This window comes from Martes martes, assembly GCF_963455335.1.
Source record: "Martes martes genome assembly, chromosome: Y".
NCBI classification, from domain to species: Eukaryota; Metazoa; Chordata; class Mammalia; order Carnivora; family Mustelidae; genus Martes; species Martes martes.
The window spans coordinates 18,190,257-18,201,457 of record NC_137907.1 but is presented as its reverse complement, the minus strand read 5'-3'; positions in this window follow the sequence as shown (position 1 = coordinate 18,201,457).

Here is an 11,201-nt window from a genome sequence, read left to right as displayed (position 1 = left end):
GGAGATTACCTTCTGATGTTGGTAAAAACAATTTTATTCCATCAGAGCACTGTAAGGACTCCCCCTCACCCACCTAAAGTAGGGGATGGTAAATCATGTCTGTGGAGTACCCATGAGTTTCTCTGGTCCTAGCAGGCCTTACCAAGGGACAGTTGCATATAGAATTTTTTTTGTCTTTTTGTTTAACCAACTGTTGACAATATAAGGTGCAGTTGATCTAATCGTGTACAAGCAAGTGAGTGAGTATTTTTTAGTTGAATAACTTGGGAGAAAACTAATATTTGAGTACCATGCTAAGGTACAAGTTAAAAAATAAAGTCGAGAGTAACGTCATGCAAAATGCCAAGAGTCTGGCCCTACACTGTGAAACAACCAGATTTTAAAACTTTATGTCAAAGAAGGTTATCTAATAAGTGCAAAGATAATGTATAAAATAGATCATATATCTGATCAGGGTATACTATTCAGGAGATAACAAGAACAACAACAACAACAAAAATGACAATTAAAAACTAGGTAGAAGGACTTGGATAGATATTCCCCTTTTTAAGACCCTAGTAATCATTAGTTAACCATATGAAATGAAGCTCAACATTTAGTGACAAGTGAACCAGTATCATGAGACACCACTTCATATTCAGTAGAGCAAATAATACTAGTAAACACTAGAAAAATAAGGAGAGAATGTGGAGAAATTGGAACTCTTGTACATTGCTTAGGGGAATGTAAAATAGTGCAAATGCTGTGCGAAAGAATTTGGCTGCTCCTCAAACAGGGAGTGAGTGACATGCCAGGATGGCAACATAGGTATTCTCAGTTTCAACACCCCCGCCCCCTACCGCCCCAAGAACCACCAATAGCTGTCCATGGACAAGATGCTACTGACAGAATTGCTAGAATATGCAGGTGAGGCTGGGAACCTCCCTGCACCTCAGGGACTGTGACGGGCTGCTTTAGAAGAGCCAGAGGAAAGGCTACATGCTGATCTCATTGTCCCTCCCCCAGGCCAGTGCAGCACCTTGAGGAGAGGTCTCCCTGAACCTATGGTTCCTCCAGTGGGAAGACAGGACGCAGGGTGGACAACCAGCCCCTTCTCTCTCCCTGATGCCCACATTGTGGATCACTTTGTTGTAGCCACTACTTTGATCTCATACCATGGAGACTGCAGGGGCATCTACAGGAATCTTGAGGTGATAGAGAAGGGGTAGGGACTCACACGGATCTTGGCAGACTGAATGCATACCTTCAGTGCCCAAGTAATATTCCCAACTGGTGGCTTTGCTCATCCACAGAGCCAAAGTGGGAGTGTACTCTGATCAGGGAACTCGGCAGGGGCAGGTCTGTGTGACCTGGGTCCTCAAATGAGTTTTGACAGCCATAAAGCCTGGTTGGCCCTGTGCAGTAAGGTTGATGAATCACCACCGCACCCACTGTGGAGACTGCCTTCCAGCCCCATCTGAGCTGCAGGGCTGCTGACACTTCCTGGGAGCTGTGTGGCCTAGTGGCACTTGAACTCAAAGCCGACAGAACTGATAACTTGCAGAAGAAAGTCAGTGGCCCACATCAGCCAGGGAAATTGGGATGCCAGTTGGCTTGAGTTAAGATGATAAATGAAGAGATCTATTGGCTTTAGAACTGCTTCCCCCACTGTGCCTGGGGAGGGAAGCTAATTTGTAATGTCACTCATCGGTGAATACAGACTTCATTCAGTCTGTCCTATGAGGAAACTAATGACAGTGCATGGGAAGCTATGTAGCCCACTCAACAGGCATCTGCACAACAGCACTTGAAAAAAGAGCACAGCTTGTGGTCTCCCCCCAGTACAGCGCAAACCTGGTGGCCTCTCCTTCCCAGGAAATTAAGTGCATACTCAGGCCTCATTTGGACTCTTAACAATGAGCTGTACAGGACATGGGTCCCCTCCTGCTGCCCTGCCATGTCAGGGCAACTAATGCATCGTCCCACTGGGTATGGTGTCCCGTCCTGGCCATAGAGGCTTGGCTACAGAATCCAGGCAATGCAGAGCGTGTCCTACAGCCTCACTTGTGTACGGAACCAAGCCACTAGTCCTACCCAACTGTTGCCAATTAGACACACACCACATTCCAGTCCCCATGCCTATCCCAAAAATACGCTCTGAGAGTTGGCCCCACCTGCCCAAAGACTTCACCCACCAGCAGAGATATCCAGAAACCCAAACTGCGCTGATGTGACTAACCTTATCTGGCAAAACAAACCTGTAACATCTGGAAAAGGAACCACCTTACTCGAATGCACAGATACCAATGTAAGGAATCAAATTTCACAAGAAATCAGGTAAACATGGTACCAGTAAGTTTCAAAGGAAGATCTGACCTTAAAGAAATGGAGATCAGTGAACTCTCAAAGAGTTCAGAATAATCCTCTTAAGGAAGGTTAGAGAACTACAAGAAAAAGCAGGCAACTAAATGAAATAAGGAAGAAGTGCAGGAACAGAATGAGAAATTTGTGAAGGAAATAATAACCACCAAAAAAGCCAACAGAAATCCTGGCATTGAAAAATACAATTGCCCAACCGAAGGATTCAATAGACTTCCAAAATCGGACTCAAACATGCAGACAAAAGAGTCAGTGACCTGGAAAAATAGACATTTAAAACGCTCCCCAGGAAGGGGAGTGAAGAAGAGAAAAGAAAACATGAGAAAGAGTAAAGAAACACTATGGGAATTGTAGGACACAATGAAAAGAAACAGTATTTGCCTTATGAGAATTCAAGAAGGAAAACAGAAACACAAAGGGACAGAGTGTATTTATTTTTTTTAATTTTATTAATTTTTAAAATTTATTTTCAATGTTCCAGAATTCATTGTTTATGCACCACACCCAGTGCTCCATTCAATAAATGCCCTCCATAATACCCACCACCAGGCTCACCCAACCTCCCATCCACCTCCCCTCCAAAACCCTCAGTTTGTTTCTCAGAGAGTATATTTAAAGTGATAATGACTGCAAACTTCCTGAGCCTGGGAGAAATGGACATCCAGATACATGAGGCCCAAATAGGGTTACACAGAGTCACAAAAGTCAAAGACAAAAGGAAGGATTTCTGGGAAGTTGGTGGAATAGGAGGATTCATAACCCCACCTCATCCCACAGATACAACCAGATAACACCGACATCAGGTAAATAACCCAGAAACGGGCTCACAGGACCTTGCATGGGTGGGAGGGACACCTTGGGATTGAAGAGGGAAGAGGACCACGCTCCCACACCCCCAGACATGGGGAACCCTAACTGTGAAGACAAATACCCCTAAAGTTTTGCTTTGAAAAGCAGAGGCTTAACTTTATGAATTCTTACAGCCAGCACAGCTTAACATCTGGAACTTTAAACATCAGTGGGCTCAGCTCTGAGGAGGTGAGGAAACTGTGCCCCTGATCTTAAAAAGCCAGTCCAACAAACAGCACAACTGAGATGTGGCATAGAGGCAGCATTTTGAAAAGTACATGGGACATACGGGAAGGAGATCTGTTTCCTAATCTCGGAGCATATGCTGGAGGGACAAGGATCTTTGGGGGACTCCTCCAAGAATAAAAGAATAAAAGGGCTGGAGGGCATGATTTCAGTCTCTTTCCCTGGACGCTCAGACATCGTGCACAGCATGATCAGTCAGCACCTAGCTTGCTAACAGCACACCCTGCCCCCACACTCTCCTGCCTACCTGCACCCTCAAACCTTCCCTGGGCAGTTCTCCCCAAAGCAAGTATAGGTTACCTCCCACAGGAAACCTGTGCACACCTTGCTAACACCATGCACCGCAGCCCTGCATTCTCCTGCAGACTTGGTCCCTTGGCCAGAATCCTACTCCAAAGAGGTGCCACAAGTGTGGCATCATGTCAGCAGCCCCTATAGGAACCAGCACCACTCTGGTATGACCCCTACCCCAGAAAAAGATAATTACACACATCTGTCAGACAAAAGTCCTAGCAGTGGGCTGGGGACATTGTGCCCGTACCACACTGGAAATGCCACCACCCATGGGAAGTTTGTCAGGGGACATCACAGGGAGGGTGCCTTACAGTTCAGTGTAACTGTAACACTGGGGACACCGTGGCCTGACCTAGCTCAAGCCCAAGGCAGCCCCAGACTGGCCCACTATGAACACCATAACCACAGCCTGCCACAACAGCCAAGAGAGCCATTGCAAATGACTGGAGTGAAGAAGGCCGACACAACTCAACCATAATAGTAGGAGGAACACAACACACATAGGACACACCCCAGAAGTCCCAGGTTCTGGTGCACAGGGCACATCACACTGCAGGGCACTACACGACCTCATCTCCATAAGGTAACTATTTTAAAGAGCAGGAGGTGGAGCTGACTTTCCTAGCCCACAGAAACACACACAGACAGAAAAATGCGGACATAGAAGAATACATCCCAAAAGAAGGAATGAGGCAAAAATCACAGTAAGAGAGCTAAGGGAAACAGACATTCGGCATATAAGTAATATGCTTGACAGAAAATTTGAAGTAAAGGTCAAAGATCACTGGATCACTGCCCTGGTTCTCAGTGAGACCCTCAACAAAGGGACAGAAAACATTAAAAAGAAAAAATCTCAGGTGAATAACTCAATAACTGAAAATTAAAAAATACACTAGAGGGAATAAATAGTACACCAGAGGAAGTGGAAGAATGAATCAGGGAGCTAACAGCAAGGACAAGTAATGGAAAGCAGCCAAGCTGAACAGGAGAAAGAAAAACAGGATAATAAAAACTGAGAATAACTTTGGGGTGCCTGGGTGGGTCACTGAGTTGAGTGTCGACTCTTGGTTTTGGCTCATGTCATGATCTCAGGGTTCTGAGGTCAAGCCCAGCATCTGGCTCCCTTCTCAGTGGGGACTCTGCTTCTCTCACTCTCCCTCCCCACCCCCCAACGTTACAAAGAAAAAAAAAAAAAAAGAAAAGAAAAAAGAAAAAGAAAGACAGCTTTTAAAAAATGAGAATGAGGGGATGCCTGGGCAGCTCAGTCAGTTAAGTGCGTGCCTTTGGCTCAAGTCATGATCCCAGGGTCCTGGTATCGAATCCCTCGCTGGGCTCCCTGCTCGTGGGGAGCCTGTTTCTCCCTCTGCTTGCTGCTCCCCTGCCTATGCGTTCTCTCTCTCTCTCTCTCTCCCTCCCTCCCTCTAACAAACAAACAAACAAATAAATAAATAAATAAAATCTTTATTTTCTATTTATATTTTAAAGAAAACGAGAATATGTTAAGGAACTCAGTCACAATGTTAAGTGTAATACTATTCACATTTTAAGAATCCCAGAGGAGAAGAAAGAGAAAGGTGGGAAGAAAATTTATTTGAAGAAATAATAGCTGAAAACGTCCCAAACCTGAAGAAGGAAAACAAACATCCAGATCCAGGAGGCACAGAAAACTCCCATCAGAATCAACCCAAGGCCAGTTACACCAAGACACATAGTAATTAAGATGGCAAAAGTAGTGATAAGGAGAAAAGTTTTAAGGCAACAAGATAAAAGAAGATTTACATTCAAGGAGAACTTCTAAAGGTTTTGAGCCAATTTTTCATCAGTAGCATGGTAGGCCAAAAAAGGAGTGACATATTTGCCATTCTAACTGGTGTAAGGTGCTATCTCAATGGGGTTATGATTTGAAATCCCCTGATGGCTAATGATGATGAGCACTTTTGCATGTGTCTGCTAAGCATTTGTATGTCTTCTTTGGAGAACTGTCCATGTCTCCTGCCCATTTTTTGACAAGATTATGTTTTTTGGGTGTTGAGTTTGAGAAGTTCTTTATAGATCTTGGATATCATCCCTTTGTCTGTACTGAAACAACAAATGTTGGAGATGACATAGAGAAAGGGGAACCCTCTTACACTGTTGTTGGGAATGCACGTTGCTGCAGCCAGTTTGGAAAACAGTGTGGAGATCCGTCAAAAAATTAAAAATAGAGCTATCCTATGACCTTGCGATTGCACCATGCAGTATTTACCCCAAATATACAGGTGTAATGAAAAGAAGGGTCATATGTATCCCATTGTACATAGCAGCAATGTCCACAATCGCCGAAGAGCTGAGATGCCCTCAGCATCTCAAATGGATATTTGAATGGATAAAGATGTGGTCCATATTTACAATGGAATATTACCCAGCCATCAGAATAGATGAATACCCAACTTTTGTATCAACATGGATGGGACTGTGGGAGATTATGCTGGGTGAAATAAATCAAGCAGAGAAAGCCAATTATCATGTGGTTTCACTTACTTGTGGAACATAAGGAATGACATGGAGGACATTAGGAGAAGGAAAAGAAAAGTGAATTGGGGGAAGTCAGAGGGGGAAACAGACCATGAGAAAATGTGGACTCTGAGAAATAAAATGAGGGGTTTAGAGGGGAGAGGATGGGGGGATGGGTGAGCCTGGTGGTGGTTATTAAGGAGGACACGTATTGCCTGGAGCACTGGGTGTGGTACATAAACAATGAATCTTGGAACACTTAAAAAAAATAAGGAAAAAGAGAGAAAGAAAGAAAGAAAGAAAGAAACAAAGAAAGAAACAAAGAAAGAAAAAAAAGAAAGAAAGAAAGAAAGAAAGAGAAAGAAAGAAAGAAAGAAAGAAAGAAAGAAAGAAAGAAAGAAAGAAAGAAAGAAAGAAGAAGGAAGGAAGGAAGGAGGGAGGGAGGGAGGGAGGGAAAAGAGAGAGAGAAAGGGAAGAGTGGCATGATATCTTCAAATGCTGAAAGCAAAAAACCCAGAAGCCAAGAATACTATGTCCAGCAGGATCATCATTCAGAATAGAAGGAGAGATAGAGTTTCAAGGACAAATAAAAGTTAAAGGAGTCCATCACCATCACCCAGCTTTACAACAAATATTAATAGGGACTCTGTGTGTGGACAGGAAAGAGCAGAAGTAGGAACAAGGAAGTAGGAAGCACAAAAGCTGTAAAATTAAGTACATCTGTAAGTATACACAAGGGATTCACAAAATAAGAGAATGTAAAGTACGACTTCATGTACCTAAATTGTTCGGAGAAAGGAGTAAAACTTAATGATTTTAGAATGAGTTCAAATTTAAGTCTCCATCAACTTAATACAGACCACTATATGCAAAAAATTATACGTAAGTGTAATGATAACCACAAATCAAGCACTGATAATAGAATGCAAGGAAGGAAGGAAGGAAGGAAGGAAGGAAGGAAGGAAGGAAGGAAAGAAGGAATCCAAGTATATCACTAGAGAAAGCCTGCAAACCGTGAGAGAAGTAGAGAAGAAAGAAACAAAGAACTACAGAAACAACCATAAAGCAAGTAACAAAATGGAAGTAAGTACATACCTACCAATAACTAATTTGCAGCTAAATTAATTAAACACTTCAATTGATGTGGGAAAGACATTAAGTTTTGAAGCCAATGTCCAAGAATTCTCAAGATGTCTTTGGTGCACAAAGGCGATTCTATTAAAGCACGGGGACAGGAGCCATGGGCAGAAAGAGCTGCACTGGGGTCATGAGGAGGGGCCCATTTTATACTTTCAAGGTGGGAGGGAGTTAGGGATAACGTAAATCTCTAAGGAATTTTGGAGGCAAGTTTTCCAGGTCCTTGAGGGGGCTACCTATTGTTGGAAAAAGTCATTTATTACCACCTAATAAAACCCTTCAGATATATATCATGAGACCCTTCAGATATATATCAGTGGGCCGTATGCTTGGGGATGATTGCCAACACCTACCTTGGGCAAGGGGTTAGAGATAAAGGAAAGTTTCCAAAGCAATTTTTATATGTTAAAGTAGACTTAGAGGATCCTGGCAAGGAAGGGAGGTGGTCAGGTTAGGATTGTCTTTTGCCCTTAGCAAAGGATCAACATGAAGGCAGCTGAGTCCCTAGAGGAATATCACTCTGCCTGTTTCAAGGACATGCCAGTGGGCTGTAGGTGGTGAGGAAATCTTTCTTCTGCCTTTAGTTCCCACATCACACTCAACTTACATAGAGTGTCAGAATGGATAAAGAAACAAGACCCACCTATATGCTGCTCTCAAGAGACTCATTTTAGACCTAATGTCATCTGCAGATTGAAAGTGAGGGGGTGCAGAAACATTTGCCATGCAAATGGACGTGAAAAGAACTCCAGGGTGGCAATACCTATATAAACAAAATAGACTTAAAACAAAATTCAAAACAAAACAAAAAACATTTTTAAAAAGATTTAACTTATTTATTTGAAAGAAAGAGAGAGCAGAAAGAGAGAGAGAGAGACAGAGAGAGATCACGAGTGGGGTGGAGAGGTTAGAGGGAGAAGCAGACTCCCCACTGAGCTGGGAGTCAGATGCTGGACTTGATCTCAGGACTCTGGGATCATGACCTGAGCTGAAGGCAGAAGCTTAAGTGAATGAGCCACAAATGCACCCAACAAAATAGGTTTTAGCACAAAGCCTATAGCGAGAGAAAAATAAGGACACTACATAATCATAAAGGGAATAATCCAGCAAATATGTAATGATTATAAATACTTATGCACCCTAGGTGGGAGCACCCAAATACATCAAGCAACTTAGAGCAAATGTAAAGGAAATCATGGATAATAACACAGTAATAGCAGGGGAGTTTAACACACTGCTTACATCAATGGACAGATCATCCAAACAGAAAACCATAAGAAAACAGGGGCTTTGAATGACACATTTGACCAGGTGGATCTAACAAATGTGTTCAGATCATTCCAAACTAAAACAACCTTGTACAGATTCTTTTCAAGTGCACATGGAGCATTCCCCAGAACAGATAACTTATCAGCCCACAAAAGAAGTCTCAACAAATTTTTGAAAACCCCAAGTCATAATATGCATCTTTTCTGACCACAATGGTATGAAATGCGAAGTCAACCGCAAGAAAAAAATCTGGAAAGCACATAAATACATGAAAGGTGGAGGCCGTGCTACTGAACAATCAATGGGCCAACCAAAAAGTCAAAGAGGAAATTTAAAAGTACATGGAAACTAACAAAAATGAAAATGCAATGTTCCAAAACTTTTGGGATGCATCAAAAGTGATCCTAATAGGGATTTTTATAGCAATGCAGGTCTACCTCAAGAAGCAAGAAGATTTCTAATAAACAACCTAACTTTACACATGAAGGAGCTAGAAAAAGAAGAGCAAACAAAACCCAAAGCCAGAAGAATTAAGAATATAATGGCTAGAGAAGAAAACAAAATAGAAACTCAAATACAATAGAATACATCAATGAAACCAGTAGGTCATTCTTTAAAAAGATCAACAAAATCAATAAACTTCTAGTTAGAGTTAGCAGTGAGAGAGAGGGAGAGGGAAAAGGAGAGGGAGAGAGAGGCTCATATTCAGAAAGGAGAGAGGACAAATAACTGATGGCACAGAAATACAAAGGGTGATAAGAGAATATTTTGAAAAATTACATGCCAAAATGTTAGACAGCCTAGAAGAAATGGATAAATTCCAAGAAACATGAAACCTTTCAAAACTGGAGCAGGAAGAAAATTATACAGAGAAATTACCAGCAATGAAATTGAATCAGTCAAAAAACTATCACCACCACCGCCAACAAAAACAACAACAAAACAGACCAACAAACAAAAGTCCATGTGTTGGAGAGGATGTGGAGAAAAGGGAACCCTCTTACACTGTTGGTGGGAATGCAAGTTGGTGCAGCCACGTTGGAGAACAGGGTGGAGATTCCTCAAGAAATTAAAAATAGAGCTTCCCTATCACCCTGCAAGTGCACGACTGGGTATTTACCTCAAAGATACAGATGTAGTGAAAAGAAGGGCCATCTGTACCCCAATGTTTATAGCAGCCATGGCCACGGTCGCCAAACTGTGGAAAGAACCAAGATGCCCTTCAACAGATGAATGGATAAGGAAGATGGGGTCCATATACACGATGGAGTATTATGCCTCCATCAGAAAGGACGAATACCCAACTTTTGTAGCAACATGGACAGGACTGGAAGAGATTATGCTGAGTGAAATAAGTCAAGCAGAGAGAGTCAAGTATCATATGGTTTCCCTTATTGGTGGAGCATAACAAATAACATGGAGGACATGGGGAGATGGAGAGGAGAAGGGAGTTGAGGGAAATTGGAAAGGGAGGGGAACCATGAGAGACTATGGACTCAGAAAAACAACCCGAGGGTTTTGAAGGGGCAGGGTGTGGGAGGTTGGGGGAACCAGGCAGTGGGTATTAGGGAGGGCACGGATTGCATGGAGCACTGGGTGTGGTGAAAAAACAATGAATACTGTTAACGCTGAAAAGAAATTTAAAAAAAAAAAAAAAAGTCCAGGAACAGATGGCTTCTCAGGCGATTCCTATGCAACACCTAAAGAAGAAACAATACCTACTCCTCTTGAAATAGTCCAGAAAAGAAGAGGATGTACATCTCAAAAATTAATAGTATGAGGACAGCTTTACTCTAATTCCAAAATGGGATTAAAAAACAACAACAACAACAAAACACTTCCCCATAAGAGACTACAGTCCAATATCTCTAGGTAACCTAGATGCAAAATACCTATATAACCTAGATAGAAAAATCCTCAACAAAATATTGGCAAACCAAGTCCAGCAATACACTTAAGACCTCATTTATCTCAAATAAGAGGGATTTATTTCTGGGATCAAAGGGTGCAAGCTTGGTTCAGTATTTGTAAATCAATCACTGTGATGCATCACAACAACAACAAATGGGAAAAGCATATGATCATTTCAGTCAGCGCAGAAGGAACATTTGACAAAGTACAACATGCATTCATGATAAGATATCTCAAGAAAGTAGGGCGAGAGGGAACATTCCTCAACATAACAATGGCCATATATTAAAAATCCCACAGCTAACATCCTCAGTAGAAATAAAAAAAATACAACAACAACTGACAGTTTTCCCCAAGGTCAGGAGCAAGACAGAGATGTCTACTCTCACTAGAAAAAAAGATCAGCAAATAAAGCCTAAAACCAGCAAGAAGGGAAACAAAGATTGGACCCAAAACAAGTGATATAGAAGCAACAACAAAACCAGTACAGATCAACAAAACTGAGGGCTGGTTCTTGGAAAGAATGAATAAAATTGTTTAGCCCCTAGCCAGACTGACCAAACAGAAAAAAAGACCCAAATAGATAAAAGTCACAAATGAAAGAGGAAAGATCACAACAGACACTACAGATAATATAAACAATC